The sequence below is a fragment of the Panthera tigris genome, chromosome D1 (assembly GCF_018350195.1).
Source record: "Panthera tigris isolate Pti1 chromosome D1, P.tigris_Pti1_mat1.1, whole genome shotgun sequence".
NCBI lineage: Eukaryota > Metazoa > Chordata > Mammalia > Carnivora > Felidae > Panthera > Panthera tigris.
The window spans coordinates 66,413,886-66,431,405 of record NC_056669.1 but is presented as its reverse complement, the minus strand read 5'-3'; the positions used below and the strand labels follow the sequence as shown (position 1 = coordinate 66,431,405).

The 17,520-nt window shown below is 45.6% G+C and overlaps 1 long non-coding RNA gene across 1 annotated transcript; it reads left to right on the top strand.

The window, feature by feature from the left end:
- Positions 1–4,277: 4,277 nt before the first annotated feature.
- On the top strand, positions 4,278–5,599 carry LOC122231442. The gene is made up of 2 exons (XR_006208691.1): positions 4,278–4,547; positions 5,281–5,599. It is a non-coding gene; the product is annotated as an uncharacterized LOC122231442 (long non-coding RNA).
- Positions 5,600–17,520: the final 11,921 nt, after the last annotated feature.

Here is a 17,520-nt window from a genome sequence, read left to right as displayed (position 1 = left end):
GATTCCGCCACTCCCTTCTGCCTTCATCTTCTCCACTACCATAGCATGGGGAAAATCTCTACCACCCCTGGCCAGAAGACCCCACTTACCATCACCTAAAACCACCCGCATCTGAACCCCTTCCCCAACCCCCAGATGCAAAGACCACAGGAAAAGAGAGAGATGAAAGCACCTGTTCTGTCCAGCCATCGCACATCAACGAGCAAGCTCCAGGCCTCAGGTATCCAGGGGATTCGCAGCCCGCCCCACCCTGCCTGGCACATTGAGGGAAAAGGGGCCAGTTCCACTATAAACACTTCCTGTACACCCACCCGATCACCTAGGTGGAGACCTAGCCTTTTATCAACTAGCAGCAGCGGGTACCAAGAGACCACCAAGAGAAAACACAAAATCATCATCCGTCAACTGATAAAGTACCAGTTTTAAAATATCAATGTATAGTTACATAAAAGTTATATGAAATTAAAACATATAAAAGTTGAGGCTAACTTATGCGGGCAGCAAAAACTTTGGTGGGGTTTTTTTTGCATGTTTTTATTTTATTTTTGAGAGAAAGAGAGAGCATCCATGCAGGGGAGGGGCAGAGAGAGAAGGAGACAGAGGATCTGAAGCGGCTCTGTGCTGACAGCAAAAAGCCCGGATGTGGGGCTCGCACTCACGAACTGGGAACTCACAAATCCCGAAATCATGCTCAACAGACTGAGCCACCCAGGCGCTCCTAGCAGAAACTTTGTTGAGGACAATGGAGTTCATCCGAAATGAGAACTACCATTTACTCCTGAGGTAATTTCAGTTATGTTCTGAGTACAAATCCAGCAAAGTACAAATTCTATATAACACATACTGGTATTCAGTTCTATCCCATCTTCATCTTTGGAGCTATCTCTAGCCTCTCATCCATTTAGAGACCTCTGAAGGCCAGAGGCCCTGACCCCTTGTCTGGACCCCATTTTACCAGGCTGAGACTCAGGAGTCCGTTTTGGGAAGAATTGTCAGAAAGTTGTCATAATGGCGAAGTGATAATTTCATGACTGCTGTGAAGGGTATCAGAAGGACATAGGATTTCTCTCCCAGCCTTTGCTTCTAAGTGGGACCTTGAGAAGCACACACCTCCTACCCGAGTGCACCTGCCATGAGATTAAGTCCAAGTTTAGGTGTCTAATAATTCCCTTTGCCCTAGACTTTGTGACAGGACTTACCTTGGGCTGCAGAAGTTGATGGTAATCAACCCAACCTCTTCCTAGTCACAGAGACAGATGGCACAAGGCAGGTACAGTGGTGTCCAGGTGGGCAGGCTCTGGGCATGCCTCACTTGAAGCCATAAAGCAGCTCTCCGGAGCCCCCCAGGCAGCCAGTATCTGATCAGCCAGGGCGCCACTAGACCTTGCACAGGATGGCAGTGATCAGCAGATGGGTCCCACTGAGTCACCTTGGGACTGAATTCTGATGATCTCTTGAGGAATCTTCCCATCACATTGTTCTTTCTGAACACAAATTTTATCACAGGGTCTATATTGGATAGGACTTTTTTGCCAATGATTAAACACACAAACACACACACACACACACACACACACACACACACACCTTTCTGAAAAGTCTCAGGGATGGCTAACTTCAGGCAAAGCATTTTATGGGGCTCAAATGATGACATTTTCCAGTCTACCTCTGCCTCTACTCTGTTCTCCTCCTTGCTGACTTCAATCTCAGATTTCACATCTAAGGGAGAATGACTACAAGCAACTTCAGGCCTTCATCTTCCTGGGTAAAAGGCCGGTGAGAAAAGAAGCGTCTTCTCCAAAATTCCTGCTCCATTCCTGGAATTCACTCTGCTAGACAGCTCTTGAGCCATGCACCAATCCCTGAACTGAGTTCTGTAGTCGAATGATTGAACAGAGCACATGCTCAGTATGTCCAGACTGTGTCCCCCTCCCCCTAAAGTCTGGCTCCCAAGGCAGCAGCAAACTCAAGTCCTCATTCCTGAGTCAAGACAACCTGCCCATGACCACTTCCATGGGTCAAAACCTCATTTCTACAGAATTCTTTGTCCTCCTATCTTTCCTTCTCTTCCCCGGGCTATCCACTGAGAGGCCTACCCCACTGAGCCTCTCCAGGTCAGCTGGTTCTCATAACCTACTTCTCTGTGCCCCCTCCACCACCCCCAAGTTTAGGCCTGAACTTAGGGACTGGGAGTTCCAAAACACTTGGGTCTTTTAGCAGCAGGCATCCAGAATTCCCAGGAAATTTGGGGGAAAACAGAGCTTCTCCATACTCAGGTGCCCTGAGTATGCCCCTGCCAGCCTGCCTGGCACAGAAGACCAGCCGCAGCTCCAGGTGTGGTACGTGAAGGACTGGGAAGTCAGAACAAAGTAAGACCAGTTCAGGAAGCATCCAGCTTCCTCCTGGATGGCTCAGACTGTGAAGGGTTTCAAACACCATGCTGAGGAGCTGAGACTTTATCCAACAGTCCTAGCAGATGGAGAATAGTCAAAAGGCTTATTGAATGGATAAATGGATAGATGGACAAACAAGTAACCTGGACCCAGAGATGTAAAGTGACTTGCCCTACATCACACAGCAAACAAGTAGGAGCAGCAAGACCAAACTCCAGGCCTCCCTTTGCCTGTCCTAGGGCCCACACTGCCTCCACCCCAACCGGACTTTTGGGGAACCTGAAGATTATCAGCCATTAGTTTTATTTCTGGACTTGGGATCCTGAGCTTTGAGAGAAAGCAGGTGTCTAGGGATTAGAAACCTAAACACAGTTGGTGAGAACCAGCAACCAGGAAGCTTCAGGAAGATCCAAGCTGGCACCTGATGCTGAGGCTAGAGAATCTGAGTGAGTGAATTCTCTGGGAGTGAAGTAGAGGAAGGATGGAGAACTGGCCCAAAGCCCAGCTGCATTTTGTTCTGGGTGAGTCCAGCCAGACTCTGAGAATAGTGCATGCTGAGGAAACCCAGACTTCACCACCCCTTATGGAGGTGCAACTTCTGAGGAAGCTTCAGGAGACATGGGGGCAGGCACTTCTCCTGCTGAGCCTGGCCTTTTGCACCAGGCACAGAGCTCTGCCCAAGCTGTTGTTCACAGAGGCCAGGGACAGGGATTGAAGATGGAGGGGAAGAGCCTTCTGCCCCTGGTTTACCAGAGCCTGAAACTAAGGCAAGATAAATCAGGATTCCAAAGGTGAAAACAGGTCCAGAATTTCCATATGTGCAAGAACTTTGCATCTGGCTCACCATGGTATTCCCCAGTGCCTGGAATAGAGCCTGGAACACATAATAGATGCTCAATAAATATTTGGTGAATAAATCATGGACTCAGTAAGGTTTGGGGGAAGCAAATTTGCACTCTGCTTATGTCCACAATCCCCTCTCTACTGTGCCCCAGGCAGGTAATAAAAATTCCGGCAGGAATCAAGTCTACAGCATTTACAGTGGTTAAGTGAGAACTTACCCTCCTCAGAGTGGTAGCCCACCCCAAGTGGAACACATCACCTTAGCTCTGCCAAACATGTTTGATGGATACAAAAGGTACTAGACTGGAAATCAGGAAATTTAAGTCCCAGGGACAGCACAGACTCTATCAGTGACAGATGTGAAAAACCACTTTCAGAACATTTTCACATTCAATCACCCTATTATTATCCCCATTTTATAGATGTGACCGCACAGCCAAGAAGTGGCAGCGCAAGGCCGCGGGGGGTTCTTCTCAGCCCGTGTACTGGCTTCGCGACCACAGGCAGCTTTGTTTGCCTTCTGGGGTCTGTTTCCCATCTGCGGTGCTGCGGTCTCTAAACACAGTCCCGGACCTCCTGGGGTGGAGGCGCCCCCTGCTGTCCCTTGGGCCACGGTGCCCAGTGCCGCAGTGCCCGCTCTCCACCGCCTCCTCCCGAGCTCCGCGCGCCGCCTGGAGGAGGCTCTGTGCCCTCGCTACGGGCCGGTCCAGCTTGAACGTGCCACAGTGCTGGGTGTTGGGGACTGCTCGGGCCCTGGCAAGGCTGAGGCCACCATCTGGTCTGGATGTTTCTGTCAACTTCCCCTAGAACGGAGAGTGGAAGAGCCAGACCAGGAAGGCAGGAAGGAAAGAAAAGGGAGAGCAGAAGGCAAGGAAGAGACACCCAACCCTCACATGTCCCCTCCCCTCAGCCTCAGTCGGTCAGGGAGCCCTAGGCCTTGACAGGGCCCCTTTGAATATCGACTGTCACAAAGCCCCATTTCTGGGCATAGTTACTTAGCATCCACAATGGGCTGTGTGGGACCAGCTGTGCAGGCTCAGGAGCCCCACAGATGAGCAAGACCCAAGCCTGTCCCCCAAGAACTCACAATCTCATGGATTGAAGGCATGAGGAATAGGAGGAGTAGACAGACAGGGTCACCTTCCATCCAGCCTGAAACATGCCCTGAAGAGGCAAGTCCATTCGACTGGAGGCACAGAGGAGATGATGTCTCCACTTGAGAGTTTAGGGAAGAAGGGGAGCCTGGCGTTGCCACTGCCAGGATATGCCAGAGGCAGGGCTGTTTTAACCCCAGGAAAGAGCACATACAAGGTATGGGGACACAGTTACCATGAGGAAACCTGCCATCTCCTTTAGCTCTGAGGTCCCCCTTTAAGAGCACAGCCTCCAGCCTTACTTCCCTGTCTCTACCTAGCTTCCTCTCGAGTCTCCGGATTGACTTCTCACAGTTCTCCAGGTGCAGGTCATCCATGCATACTCTGGCCTCCTGACTTCTGGTCCCCTCTTCCCTAATCCCCAGACCCTTTGCCAGTGAGGAGTGAGGACCACAAGAGGGTCACTTACAAAGGTTTGGCCCCACTACAGAGTCATGATCTCCATCTACCAGGGAACCTTCCTGAAGACCCTCATTCAACCCAGGGGTCTCTCCACTTTTCTAGCCAATAAGTTGCCCTTCTCTTCTCCCCTCAAAAGCCCAAAGCAACCTTTGCCAACCTCAGTATTTTCAGAATAGCCTCTCCATCTACTCTACTGACCCAGTCATCATTCCGCTGACACTCCCTCAATTTCTCTTCCTCCAAATCTGTAACTCTCTCATCTCCCATTCTTTCCTCCTGACTCCCCCTCTCCAGTCTTACCTATGTCCTGTCCACACTTCACCCAGCTTTCTGATATAGATGGACAGATGATAGATAGATAGATAGATAGATAGATAGACTCATATGGATATGTGTGTGTGTGTGTGTGTGTGTGTGTATCCTATTGGTTCTATTTTCTCTCTAGAACCTATTCTATTCTATTTCCCTAATAGAACCCTTCTCTCCAGTTCATCCACAGAGACATAGCCCAGGCTTCTTTCTGGGGGAATTCAAATAAGTTTGAGATCATTGTGGAAGTCCTGACAATGCCGTGGCCCTCTTCTCAGGAATCAAGGATCCAACTTGAGCATCACCCGGCTGGACTGTCCTGTTCTTGCAATCCTTCCAGGAATAGATTGGCTCATGACCCAACACTGAGGAGGTCCCTTGTACTGATGAGACAAGATTATGAGAAAATGGGTTTAATTTAAAGAAAATGTTGATAAGCGTAACAAACATTCACTCTGCAGATTACATATCAATGTTAAAGAGTCACCAAAACCTCTATTCTCATCAGATTTAGTCACTCATTCACTCACTCAACAAATATTTATTAAATCTCTACACATTCCAGACACTATTTTAGGCTTTGGGAATGCAGTAGTGAGCAAAAAAAAAAAAAAAAAAAAAAAAAGATTCAAGCATAGAAACAGACAAGAAACAGATAGATATAATATTTTATAGAATGGTAAAGAACTAAGAAGAAAAATTAAGCGTGGCAAGGGGATGGATAGTGGAGAAGCAAAGAAATGAGGTGTCTTATTTATGTAGAATGCCTGGAGAAAGTCTTTTTGTTAGGGTAGCATTTGAACAGATGGCTGAAGGAAGTGAGAGAGTGAGCCACTCAGGTCTTTGAGAGAAGAGGTTTCAAGCAGAGGGAGCAGCAAATGAGAAGACCTTGAGGCCTGATGTGCCAGCATGTTTGAACAGTAAGAAGGCCAGTATGGCTGCAGTAAAGTGAACAATAGAGAGTATAGGAGAAGTAGTGAGAGACCAAATCAGAAGCCTTTTACTATTTTACTGTGAGAAAGATGAAGAAGCCTGGACTCTGTCCAGGGTTGATGTATCGGCTCCATAAAACTCATAAGAGGTGGAGAATAAAGGAAAGGGGGTGGGTGGTTTTACCATCCAGAACTTCTGTGCCAGCATCTCCTGGACACCTTTGTGACTGAATTCTCAACAGCCATTGCTTTACCTCCGGTTACATTGTCTTACCTCAGAGATGGGACAGGGTTTAACCACAGGGAAAATCACCTGCCAATTGGAGAAGTGTAGTGAGGGAGAAGGACCACCAGGTGGCCGCACTTTGACTACCATCTTTACAAGTTTATGTTTATGCTTTCAACATTGCTTCCACTAACTTTCTTCATTATCATCTTAGCTTTTGTGTCAACATTCCACCTTGAAGACTGCCTTCTAGCAAATGTGCTCATGGATACAGCTGCTCCCCTTCTCCTTACCCACTAGAGTGTTCATCCCCACCCTGCACTTCCTCCTTGATTACTGAGTATCACAGACTTGTGGCTTGAAGAAGTACCTTCTGGGGTCAGGGAACACAGAAACTTCTCTGTTCCTTCCTCACTTTCTGTTCCCACCATCAGTATTCTACAGCTGTGGCCAACCCTATCACCCCCTACACGCTACTTCATTCCATTATGAAGTGGAGAGTCAGAAAATAAAGATATGAGAAGGGACAAGAAACAGAGAGAAGGGGAGAAATAAATCAAAGAAATTAGGAGCAAGAGCATCAGGGTAGAGTTAAGGCACTTCACTCCTGAAGAGGTAGCTCAGGAACCTCTGCATGTGGGGAGTAGGGAAAAGACTTTGCTTTCCCAAATGTGCTCTCTATTCTTTTTTAAACTTATTTATTTTGAGAGAAAGAGTGAGCGTGAGTGGGTAAGGAGAAGGGAGAGGAATAGACAGAATCCTAAGCAGGCTCTGCACTGTCAGCATGGAGCCCAACATGGGGCTCGATCTCACAAACCATGAGAACATGACCTGAGCTGAAATCAGGAGTTGGAAGCTTAACCGACTGAGCCATCCAGGTGCCCCACAAATGTGTCCTCTAAAGGTAAGAATGATGGCATCAGGCACCTCTACTGGAGAGTCTCTGAGGTCCAGGCATAGTCTTCTAACCCAGAGGGCTCAGCCATAGGGATAGACCAGAGCCCCAGGCAATAAACATTCCTCCTGGAAGCCAGAGTAGAACACCATGTCCTTCTGTCTCACAGAAATGACATTCTCTCCTCCCTTTCCAATTCTTTCCTTTCTGACTTCAATATCAGACATGTCCGAGGCCCCCCTTCCCCACCCCCCATCCACGTTGTGTGAATCTATGCATGGGTTTCTCAGGGGTGAAGAATTGCAGTGACTCAGCCTGACCACCTGCATCCATTTCCCAGCTCTTTTGCCTGTGGTGCATCCTCGGGATGTCCTCCACACCACAAAGCAAGATGTGCAATCTCTGCCTTTGCTGAATCCAAATTCAAGAGAATGTTTCCATGATTTGTTATGTTCTGGGAGGGCTTACATAAAAAGTAGTTGTTTCCAGGGCAAAGCAAAAAATAGTCAATGGAATTTAGAACAATCCTAGGAAAGCCTGGTCCCAGTGGAGAAGAGAAAATTCTCCTGCCACAATTGAATCCTTATTCTTGCATAGTCCTGGCCCTGCAGGAACCCAAGATCTCTCACTTCTATTAGAAGGGTGTTTTGGGACCCCCACCCCTGACCTCTTTCCTCAAGACAGCATGAAAGATATTAGCTCTGATGCAAAGCTTCCAGGGCAACAGATGATGTCTTGTCTATTTTCTGTGTGCTGACATGTCCGATCTATTTAACTCCTGCCCAAACCTCTTCTCTGAGTGAAGTCTCATTTATCCAACTACCTACTTGACCCACTTGGATGTCTAATGGAGATCTTAACATGCCCAAGTCTGAACTCTGGATTTCCTCCCCCAAACTCTGAAGCTTCTCTCCTTGCTGTCTCCATCTCTCCCAGTTAATGGCACCACTATTCACCCAGTTTCTGAAACCAGATACATGGGAGCCATATGTGGAGTCTCCCTCACCTAACACATATGATCTTCTTGTTCTACATCTGAAATGTTTCTTCCATGCCATGACATCGGATCAAGCAACCATCACCTCTCAGCTCAAAGACTGCAGTTGTTTGTACTTAGTCTCTTGCATCCATGTGGCCCCTTTCCAATCATTTTCCACGTAGCAGTTAGAATAATTGATATTAAAATTTTATATTTTAATGTATATAATTTATATTTTATATTCATATTTTGTAATTTTATATATAAAATTTTATATAAAAATATAAATCAGATCACACCAATCCTTGTTTAAGCCATTCCCTTTCCACCTTGCTCATCGTGGCCAAAAAGTTGTGCATGAATATGTCTCCTGCCTGCCTCCCTGATCTCATTTCATGCCACTTTCTCATTTGCTGCACTACTTAAGCCACACTGCCTTTCCATTCCTGAAACACATTTTCTTTCCCACCTCAGGGCCCTAACATTTTTTATTTCCCACTGCCTGTGCATTTTTATCCCTCTACTGTATCCTTCAGATCTCAGCTTAAAGGTCACTTCCTCAGAAAGCCTGTCCCCAACATCCTTTCTAAATAGGTCTTCCCTCTAGTTCCTTGGTATTCTCTTTGGCTGTCCCATTTATTTCCTATATAACATTTCACCAATTAGCAGTTAATTATATGTTTACGTGCTTATCATCAGTCTCCCCCACTTTTGTCTATCATCCCCACAATAATGAGCCCAGGCCTAAAGGAAGACACACCAGCGTCTCAAGCTGAGAAGTGGTGGGGAGACAGAGGCGGACACGAAGATTCTTGAGAGAAGAAACCATGGATTGTTTATTGCTGTGTTCTCATTGCCTAGCACAGAATCTGGCAGAAGCACTTATTGAACGACTGGATGAATGGATTGTTGGGCGGGTAGGTAGGTAGGTGAATGAGGGAATTTCAGCCTTGGGCAAAAGCTATAGAAACCATGTTTAAGGAAGGGGAGGTGATTAAACAGAACAGACTCTGCACCTACAGGAAACTTAAATAGACCCAAGTTCAAAGATGTAAACAATGTCATTTCAGTACATGGATTAAGAAAAAGGCTAGGAAAGTACACACAACCTTGCGTGTACTCAGGTGATACCTGCATGAATCAAGGCAAAAAGAATTAAAATCAAAAGAATAAAGAATATAGTCTGCTTTTCTCCTTCACCTTGGGCAGAGCTGCTTGTATTAAGGTTAATCCTATTGGTTGTAGGATGATCCATGATACTCTGGGACATTTACATGACAGTCTTGATTCTTGGTGCACTAGGAGATCTGTCTCTTAGGGGAAGACCTGTTGTCCATTGACTCCCAACAACCACTGCAACCAACAGAAGAGACACAAATGGAAAGGAGAGAAGACTCCAGTGCAGGATCCAGAGGGAGAGGAAGCATACCAAGTGTCACTAGAATGGGCACACAGGAGAAGTATGCAGGGCCGGTGGGAGGAACAAGAGAAAAGAGAGAGAACCTCCTCATTAACACTGAGCTAGGGATTCCAACCCAGCTGCAAAATGGGCAGGTGTAAAGTTCAGAGGGAATTTCTGCTTTGCATTATTATTAAAGAAAGCCTGTCCAGTAGGCAGAAATGTCAGAGATGGGAGGCAATGTAGAACCAGGTACAGCTGCATCATGGTGTGCAGAGTTCCATTCATCAGTGGTTGGAGGAATGGACAGCAAGTTCAAAGTTTGTAACTGGGTATAGAGCCCCAGACATTTTTGGCTCAGGAAAGTATAACCAAAGAAGGGACCAAGGTGGGAGCCCAGTCTATGGATATACCAACACAGTAAGGCTGGAAGAGCCCAACCAGGGGCCAAGCCTGGTGTTTTCCGGACCAAGTCTACTGATAGGAAAATGATTTCAAGCTCCAGAGAATGAGGACTGAGGCAATCATCAATATTGGCTTAGGCTCTGGGATGAACTCAGGCCTGGAAATGGTAATATCAATCGTTGCAACCATGATGTAGTAGAGAGACCGAAGCAGGAACAGCAAAGTGTATGCAAAACTGACAGCATCCTTGAGAACCTTAGCATTGCTTCCCACACCAAGAGGTAGAATGAAAGAAAGATGTCATTGCCAGGAAGTTTGAAGGATGACCAGGAGACACCAAATTTCCTTCCCCTTGGAGTCCTTTAGGAGGAGCTAGCTTTCTGGCTTGACATGAGGACTCTCCTCTGAAGCCTCAGGAAAAGGCTTCTCCACCAAAGGCCATTTTGTAACTCTCTGATTCTCTAGTTTGAGCCAGGACTCAGGAGGAAGAGGCATCTCATTCTTGCCTTGCCCTAGCCTTTCCTACATTCTGTCTTAAGAAGTAGTCTCCAGGTAAAGAAGATAAGAGTAAGGAACCATCCTTCCCCCAGGATCCTCATACCCCTGTGTGAGGTCACCCTATCAGGAGCCTATGACACACACCTTCTGGGTCACAACAAGCCACACCACTGGTATTTGGCTCCCAGCTCCCTCCAAAGCCCGCCAACAAAATTCTCTCTAATCAACACTGTTCACTCTGCTGTTGTTCCCAAGGGGAAACTGCATAGGGAGAGTGTATTTCACAATTGCTGGCTTCACGTCAGGACCAAAGGAACAGTGTGTAGTGGAAAGAGCACTGGGCTGGGAGTTAGGAGCTCTGGGTCCACCCCTGTTTCTGAAACTAACAGGCAAGCTTTGATTTCCCTGCCCTGTCTCCCTCACAGAGGTAGAGTTGGGGTCAAAGGAGAAACTATTTGTGATTTGCATCTTACTGTAAATACTTTGACATGAAAAAGAGCCTTGGGCATGGGATCTCAGGGTAGACTCCCCTTAGCAACATTTACAAATGTAACTCTGATCCCTAGCCATAGCTGATTTTACCAAGAATGAGCCTGTCACCACCAGGGCCAATTAAAACTTTTTCCCAAGGAATTTGAAACTGGGGAAGGAAGAGAGATCAAGAGAGCAAGAGGCTCATGGGAACTCAGAAACTATGGGGAAATCGTGTTTTCTTGCCATACAGTCTGGAGAGCAGAGAAACCCAGTCTACAATGAAAGAGGAGAATGAAACAAATATGCAAGATGGCAGACATGAGGTAAAAGGAGGGCCCGTGGACGTTTTGTTGTGGATTCCAGGTGTCTCTGAAACCTGGCTGTATCTTTTCTTAAACTGGCTTTTAAAAATGGGTTCCTCTCTGATCCCAAGCCTCCTGACAGCTTCAAAGAGGTGAGTGCTGATGGAGGCTGTTATCAGATCTGCTCATCAGTCAGCTTGTTTGGTCAGGGCTCTCCACCACTGGTCTGTGCTCCAGCAGACTAGAGACAGGCTCGGGCTCACATCTGCATCTCACCCCCACCGCACCACCCAGCCCATTTCATTGGCCACAGTAGGTGCTCGGTCAACTTTTGTCGGGTTGAGACAGATAGAATCCAAAAACACCCATTCCTGCACGAGGCGTGTTCCTCAGGACTGGTCCAGGCAGCTCTCCCTCCCTGTGCAAGATTGTCTTTGGTGCCGGCCTCATGGCCAGCCCACAATGAATCCATGACCTGCCCAAGCCCTTCCGGCCCTGCAATCTGTGACCCTGCGTGAGCCCAGGACTCAACCCCTGATGTATCCAGCCCACAACTTCCCAAGTTTTATTTTCATTAACCCAACTGGAAAATTGGACTTCATTCAGGATTGTGCTGAAAACCAGATGCTGGAGCTGGGCTCTGGTTTCCTAGATAAACACATTGCAATAATATGCATCTACCCGTGAAATGCTCTCTGTGGCGGCACGTGGCAGCTCTCCAGAAGAAAGAAAAACAGTGTCAAAGCTACATTTGAAGCTTCTCACTCCCCTTCATGGCCTAGCCAAGTTTTTTGCTGGCCCCATTGCAGGCCAGCTCCCTCTCTGCTGGCTCCCCTCGCCCTCTCCCCATCTCTGGCCAGGATCTTAGCTTCTAGAAAGAATTTCAAGCCTTCCCCAGTTCCCCCATCTGGAAGGATGCCCTTCCTCTGAGCTCCCACCATGTCTCTCATGTCAACCCCAGTCCTAGTAATAAAAAGATAGTGCTATGATTGTTTGGCTTGCCTGGTTCCTCCAGAATAGCTTGGAAGTTCCTTGAGGTGAGGAATGGAGCCTTTTTCTCTCTGCCCAAGAGCTGGCAAAGATAGTTGTTAATGTCGCTGAATGGATGTGGAGGCGGTGTGGGTTTCTGGAATGCTGTTGGGGTCTGCTTCTCTTAGCCTGGTGTTTTCAGTCATCCAATGTTCATTGACCTTTTTACTTTGAAGAAGACTCTGTGCTTAGCGCAGAGTAGGAGGGATTGTGGCACACCCCTGCCTTCAAGGAGCCCACCAGGTGGTAAGGAGACGAACCCAGGAGATATAGTAACAGCATGAGGTTTTCTTTCCCCATCATCCGCTTCTTACCTACACATAACCCCACCATCTTCTGTAGGGAAGTTTTGTGTCTAGGTAGTCATAGTAAAGTGACAGAAACTGTTAGCATAAAAACCCCAGGCTATGGAAGACAATCAATATTAGAAAGAGGATTACTTGTCTTATGGATGCTGCTATCTGATGATTTTGAAAGACATTAAAACCTGAAGATCCCAGGGTATGATTCCAAAAGTTCTAGAATGGAGGGTAGACCCTGGGAGGAGGCTAAGAAGTGGAATATCTAAGGTTATTTCTGTATGGACCCATAAATTATTTGAAGAAAAAATTAATAAATCTTTTGCTATGTCCTCTGGACTTTACAGGTGTACATGAACCCCTGACAGTAAGAAGTATGTCTGATGGTAGATTGTAACCACCTCATATCTACCCATGTGTTATAGGATAGTCCAAAAGTTACGAGATACTTTCAATCTGAAATAACTGGGAATGTACAAGGGCCTTTGGGAGGAAGGGAGGACTTTTTAGGGGAGCCATGCCCTCGTTTAGGAATATGTGTAGTCTGACATTTGGGTTCAAGCCCCCCCGTTGTCCTCTTTGCTGATACTCTTGGCCTTCTGGAACTCAACTGCTCAAGGTGGGCTGTAAACATCCTATCACATTGCGATTTGGGGAAGGCCGTGTGGGAGGATGAGCACATGAATTCGAAGAGCTGCCAGAGGAATCACAATTACAACCCCAGCTGTTGTTGTTGTCAGGGACACTTCCCTTTGACCAACTCACATAACTGCAGTTCCGCTCCAGACTACATGGTGCTTCTGTGTTCTGAGGACAGTCAGATCCCAGAGAAGCATTCAGCCGCTGCCCCCTCTCCTGACCCTCAGGTACAGATGGGTATGACAGCAGGGTGACCAGGACAGAGGTCAGATCTTCCAAGAGAATAGGGAAGGCAGGGCAGATTTCCCAGTAACCTCACAGACTGAAATAAAAGCAAGAAAATACCAAAACAGGCTTGATTTAGACAATAAAATGTAATCCACATAAAGTCAAATTAGGTCCTTCACATTTTTCTATTGGAAGAGAATTAAATCCTTAAATTAAAAAGGCTGAAGTTACGTTTAGGAAATCAATAATTATGGTGGCAGTTGTGAAGGCCACTTTTATTTATAAATGACAGGCAACGACACCATTTTTAGTGTATGTCAGACTTTTGTGTGACTGCTTTCTTAGGAACCACAGAATTTCTTTTTGTTCTAAACAAATAACAATTCCTGTAGAGGACCTCAGTTCATGAGGCGCTGAGACTCCTGGAAGCGGGGAGCTGGGTGACCCACTCTGAAGGAGGGGATCAGTAGTGCATCAGAGCATCCACTAAGCCACTTAAATTTTAACATCTTTGAGTTGTGTGTGTAGATCCTTTATTTTTTAATATATTTTTTAAAGTTTATTTATTTATTTTGAGAGAGAGAGAGAGAGAGAGAGAGCATACACAAGCAGGGGAGGGGTAGAGAGAGAAGGAGCAAGAGAAAATCCCAAGCAGGCTCTGCTGTCAGAATAGAGTCCAGTGTGGGGCTTGAACCCACGAACTGTGGGATCATGACCTGAGCCAGAATCAAGAGTCAGACACTCAACAGACTGAGCCACCCAGGTACGCCAAGAAATACTTTCTTTTTTTAAAGTAGGCTCCGTGCCCAGCGTGGAACCCAACATGGGACTTGAACCCATAACCCCGAGATCAAGACCTACGCTGAGACCAGGAGTCGGATGCTTAACCAACTGAGCCACCCAGGTGCCCCAATCCTTTATTTTATATGTGAATTTTCTAATAACAACTTAGCCTTTTTAATAGACTTATTGTTGCCATATATACCTTGTGAATCTTAATATTTTGTTATATATATTTGTTACATATTTACTGCAAATCTTTCCTCTTACCCTATTTTTTTTCTTATTGCTTCCTCGGTCTGTGCTTTACTGTTTGTCTGTCTGGCACGTGTTGGTTTTTCTCTCAAGGAGACAGACTGTAAGACAAACTCAGAGACCAGAGGGGGGAAATCCAAAGAAAAAGAATCAGAGACTCGGACAGGGAGAGCGAGGGGCTTAGAAGTGGCTAGGGACTGGGAAGAGTAGAAAGACAAGAACTAGAGAGAGGGAGACAGAATTTCAGAGAGCTTCTTTTGTGTTTGTAACTCATTGATGATGCTTTAGTTTGCACAAAAGTATTGGGTAGTCAAATCTGCCTCTTCCAGACTTCTAGATTTTTGTCTTACTTAAAATGCCCTTTCCCCTACAAGATTAAAAAATACTCTCATATATTTTATTCTAAAATGTTTTTAGTTTGTTCTTTACTATTATATCCATTTGAGCTTTATTTTTGTATATGTGTGGAATAAGAATCTGGCTTAATTCTTTTCCAAATGGATATCCAAAAATGCCATTTTATAATGCATGCTTATTCCCTTCTCTTTACCCTCTCATGTGAAATACCATATTCATCATATACTAAACTCCCACATAGAGATGACTCTGTTTCTGGACTCTATTCTGTTCCACTGAATTGTATATTCCTGTGCCCAAACGACAATGTTTTGTTGGTGGTGGTGGTGGTCTTTTTTCATAAACTTTTTTTTAACATTTATTTATTGAGACAGAGAAACAGAGTATGAGTGGGGGAGGAGCAGAGAGAGGGAAACACAGAATCTGAAGCAAGCTTCAGACTCTGAGCTGTCAGCATCAAGCCCAGTGCAGGGCTTGAACCCACAAACCATGAGATCATGATCTGAGCTGAAGTTGGATGCTTAACTGACTGAGCCACCTAGGCACCTCCAAACCACAATGTTTTAATCGCTGTAGCTTTATAGTATATTTTGATATTTGATAGAGCAAATTTTTGACCACTGTTCTTTTTCAAAATGTTCTTGGCTAGGTTTATGTCCTTTCTCTTCCAGATGAACTCAAGAATCAGCGGTCAAGTTCCATAAAAAGTTCAAAACACATCAAATAATGTGTTTCTAAGTGTTCCTTTCTGTCTGATTACTGATGTGTTTCTCCTCAACCCCACCTCCACCTCCTGGAAGCAGTTCATATGGTCATCAGCAAGACACAAAATTTTAATTAAATTGTTAAAACTCCTACATTCTAAATAAAAGTAGAAACTTGTAAAAATCAATTATCCTAGACTATTCCTGGGGTCAGAAGTAGGAAGACCAGAATCCACTTTATTAGATTTAACAAACTTATTTTAAAAATAGAAAGAATGAGGGGCGCCTGGGTGGCTCAGTCGGTTAGGTGTCCAACTTTGGGTCAGGTCATGATCTCATAATTGGTAGGTTCAAGCCCCACCATAGGGCTCTCTGCTGTAAGTGCAGAGACCACTTCAGATCTTCTGCCCCCCACCCCCATCCCTCCTCTGCTTATGCACCCGTGTGTTCTCTCTCTCTCTCTCTCTCTCTCTCTCAAAAATAAACATTTTTTAAAAATAAAAATAATGAAACAATCCTAAAGGGTATTGGTCAGTACAGTCAAAAAGTGTGAACATGAAAGGAAGCAGAGACAGTATCTACGATATGAGGATGGACAAAAAATGTAACATATGCTACCTGTGCCTCCAATTCTACCCCCTCAGCCCTATTAATTTTGGTGCCCACCAGACTTCTTTTAACTGGCATACCTGTGTCCCTTGACTTGAAGACTTTTTCTGGCTGCTAGAGTTCATTCTGTCTACATATGCAGTGGGATGGATATGTTGGCAAATTAACTATTCAACCCAACCCTGTGGTCAGGATCGTCACTCAACCAATGACTTATGAAAGTTGGTGGGTAAAGAGCCCAGATCTCTTACCCTAGGGTAAGTTAATACTGAGGTGCATATTGTATGCTGTCTCTCTGCATCCCCAGTGAAGGTTAAATTCCAGTTTCCCATCATTGTAACTTGTTTGGTAACACACCTGTATTGACTTCCTTCTCTTCTCTGTTTCATCTCCCTATTCTGCTACCAGAATTGTTTCTTGGAACCACCTCCCAAATAAACTACTAGCACTCAAATCCTCTTTCAGGGTCTGCTTTTGGAGGCACCCAAAGGAGAGTCAGCTCCATAACCTATCCAGCTTCAGTGGCAGGTCTTCCTCCATCCTGGACAGGAGAGGATCAGATCTGTTGCCATCAAACCCCACCATCATAAATCAGCTTCCCCTTATCCTGACTCCAAGCTCACCAAGAAACCTTCTGATTATAACCTGGCTGATGGTTTTTCTACAGAAAAAGAGGGACTACTGACTAGAAGCGAATGTTCAGTCCCCAAGGAGTTCTATATTCTCATTGCCAATGAACACCTGGCAAATAGTTTACAAAGTGAGCTGTTGCAAGCTTAGACAGTGAAACCTTATTTTGAGTGTAATAGAGCCACTCTCAGTATTGACAAAATGGCATTTTCAAGCCTGTAGGCTGGGAACCAGACTCTGGGCCAAGGTGACTTTCCCAGGTAAATGCAGCTTTATGAGGAGCCTAATGAAAGCCAACCAGCCTCTCCTGCCATCACCTAACCTGGCCACATACTTTCCTACAGGCTTCAGTGGCAATGTTCTACTTCTACTAAGTGAAGCAATAGATGAAATCAAACTTTTTCAAAGCTTACTGTTCACTCTTAGCAGAGAAATCTCCGTACATCATCAATTTTTTTCCCCCAGGGTGTTCGTAATTCTAAGACCTCCATTTCCAGTTAGACTTCTCTCTTCTACATGAGTCATTCTAGATTTCTGATTATGGGCATGATAATCATAATTCTGGGTTTTCTGAGACAGCCCAGGTTTCAAATATTTAAGCGCTAGCCTTAAGATATTTAAAAATCCTTGAAATTCTAAGGTTTCAGTGTCTAACTAACCTCTCCCATATTGCATTAACACTGGGAACTAGTCCAAAACAATTTTTGTAAGATGATGTGTTCTTGGTGTTGATTTGGATCTGAAAGTCCTGTTACAAAAGATTCCTAAGCGATGACACA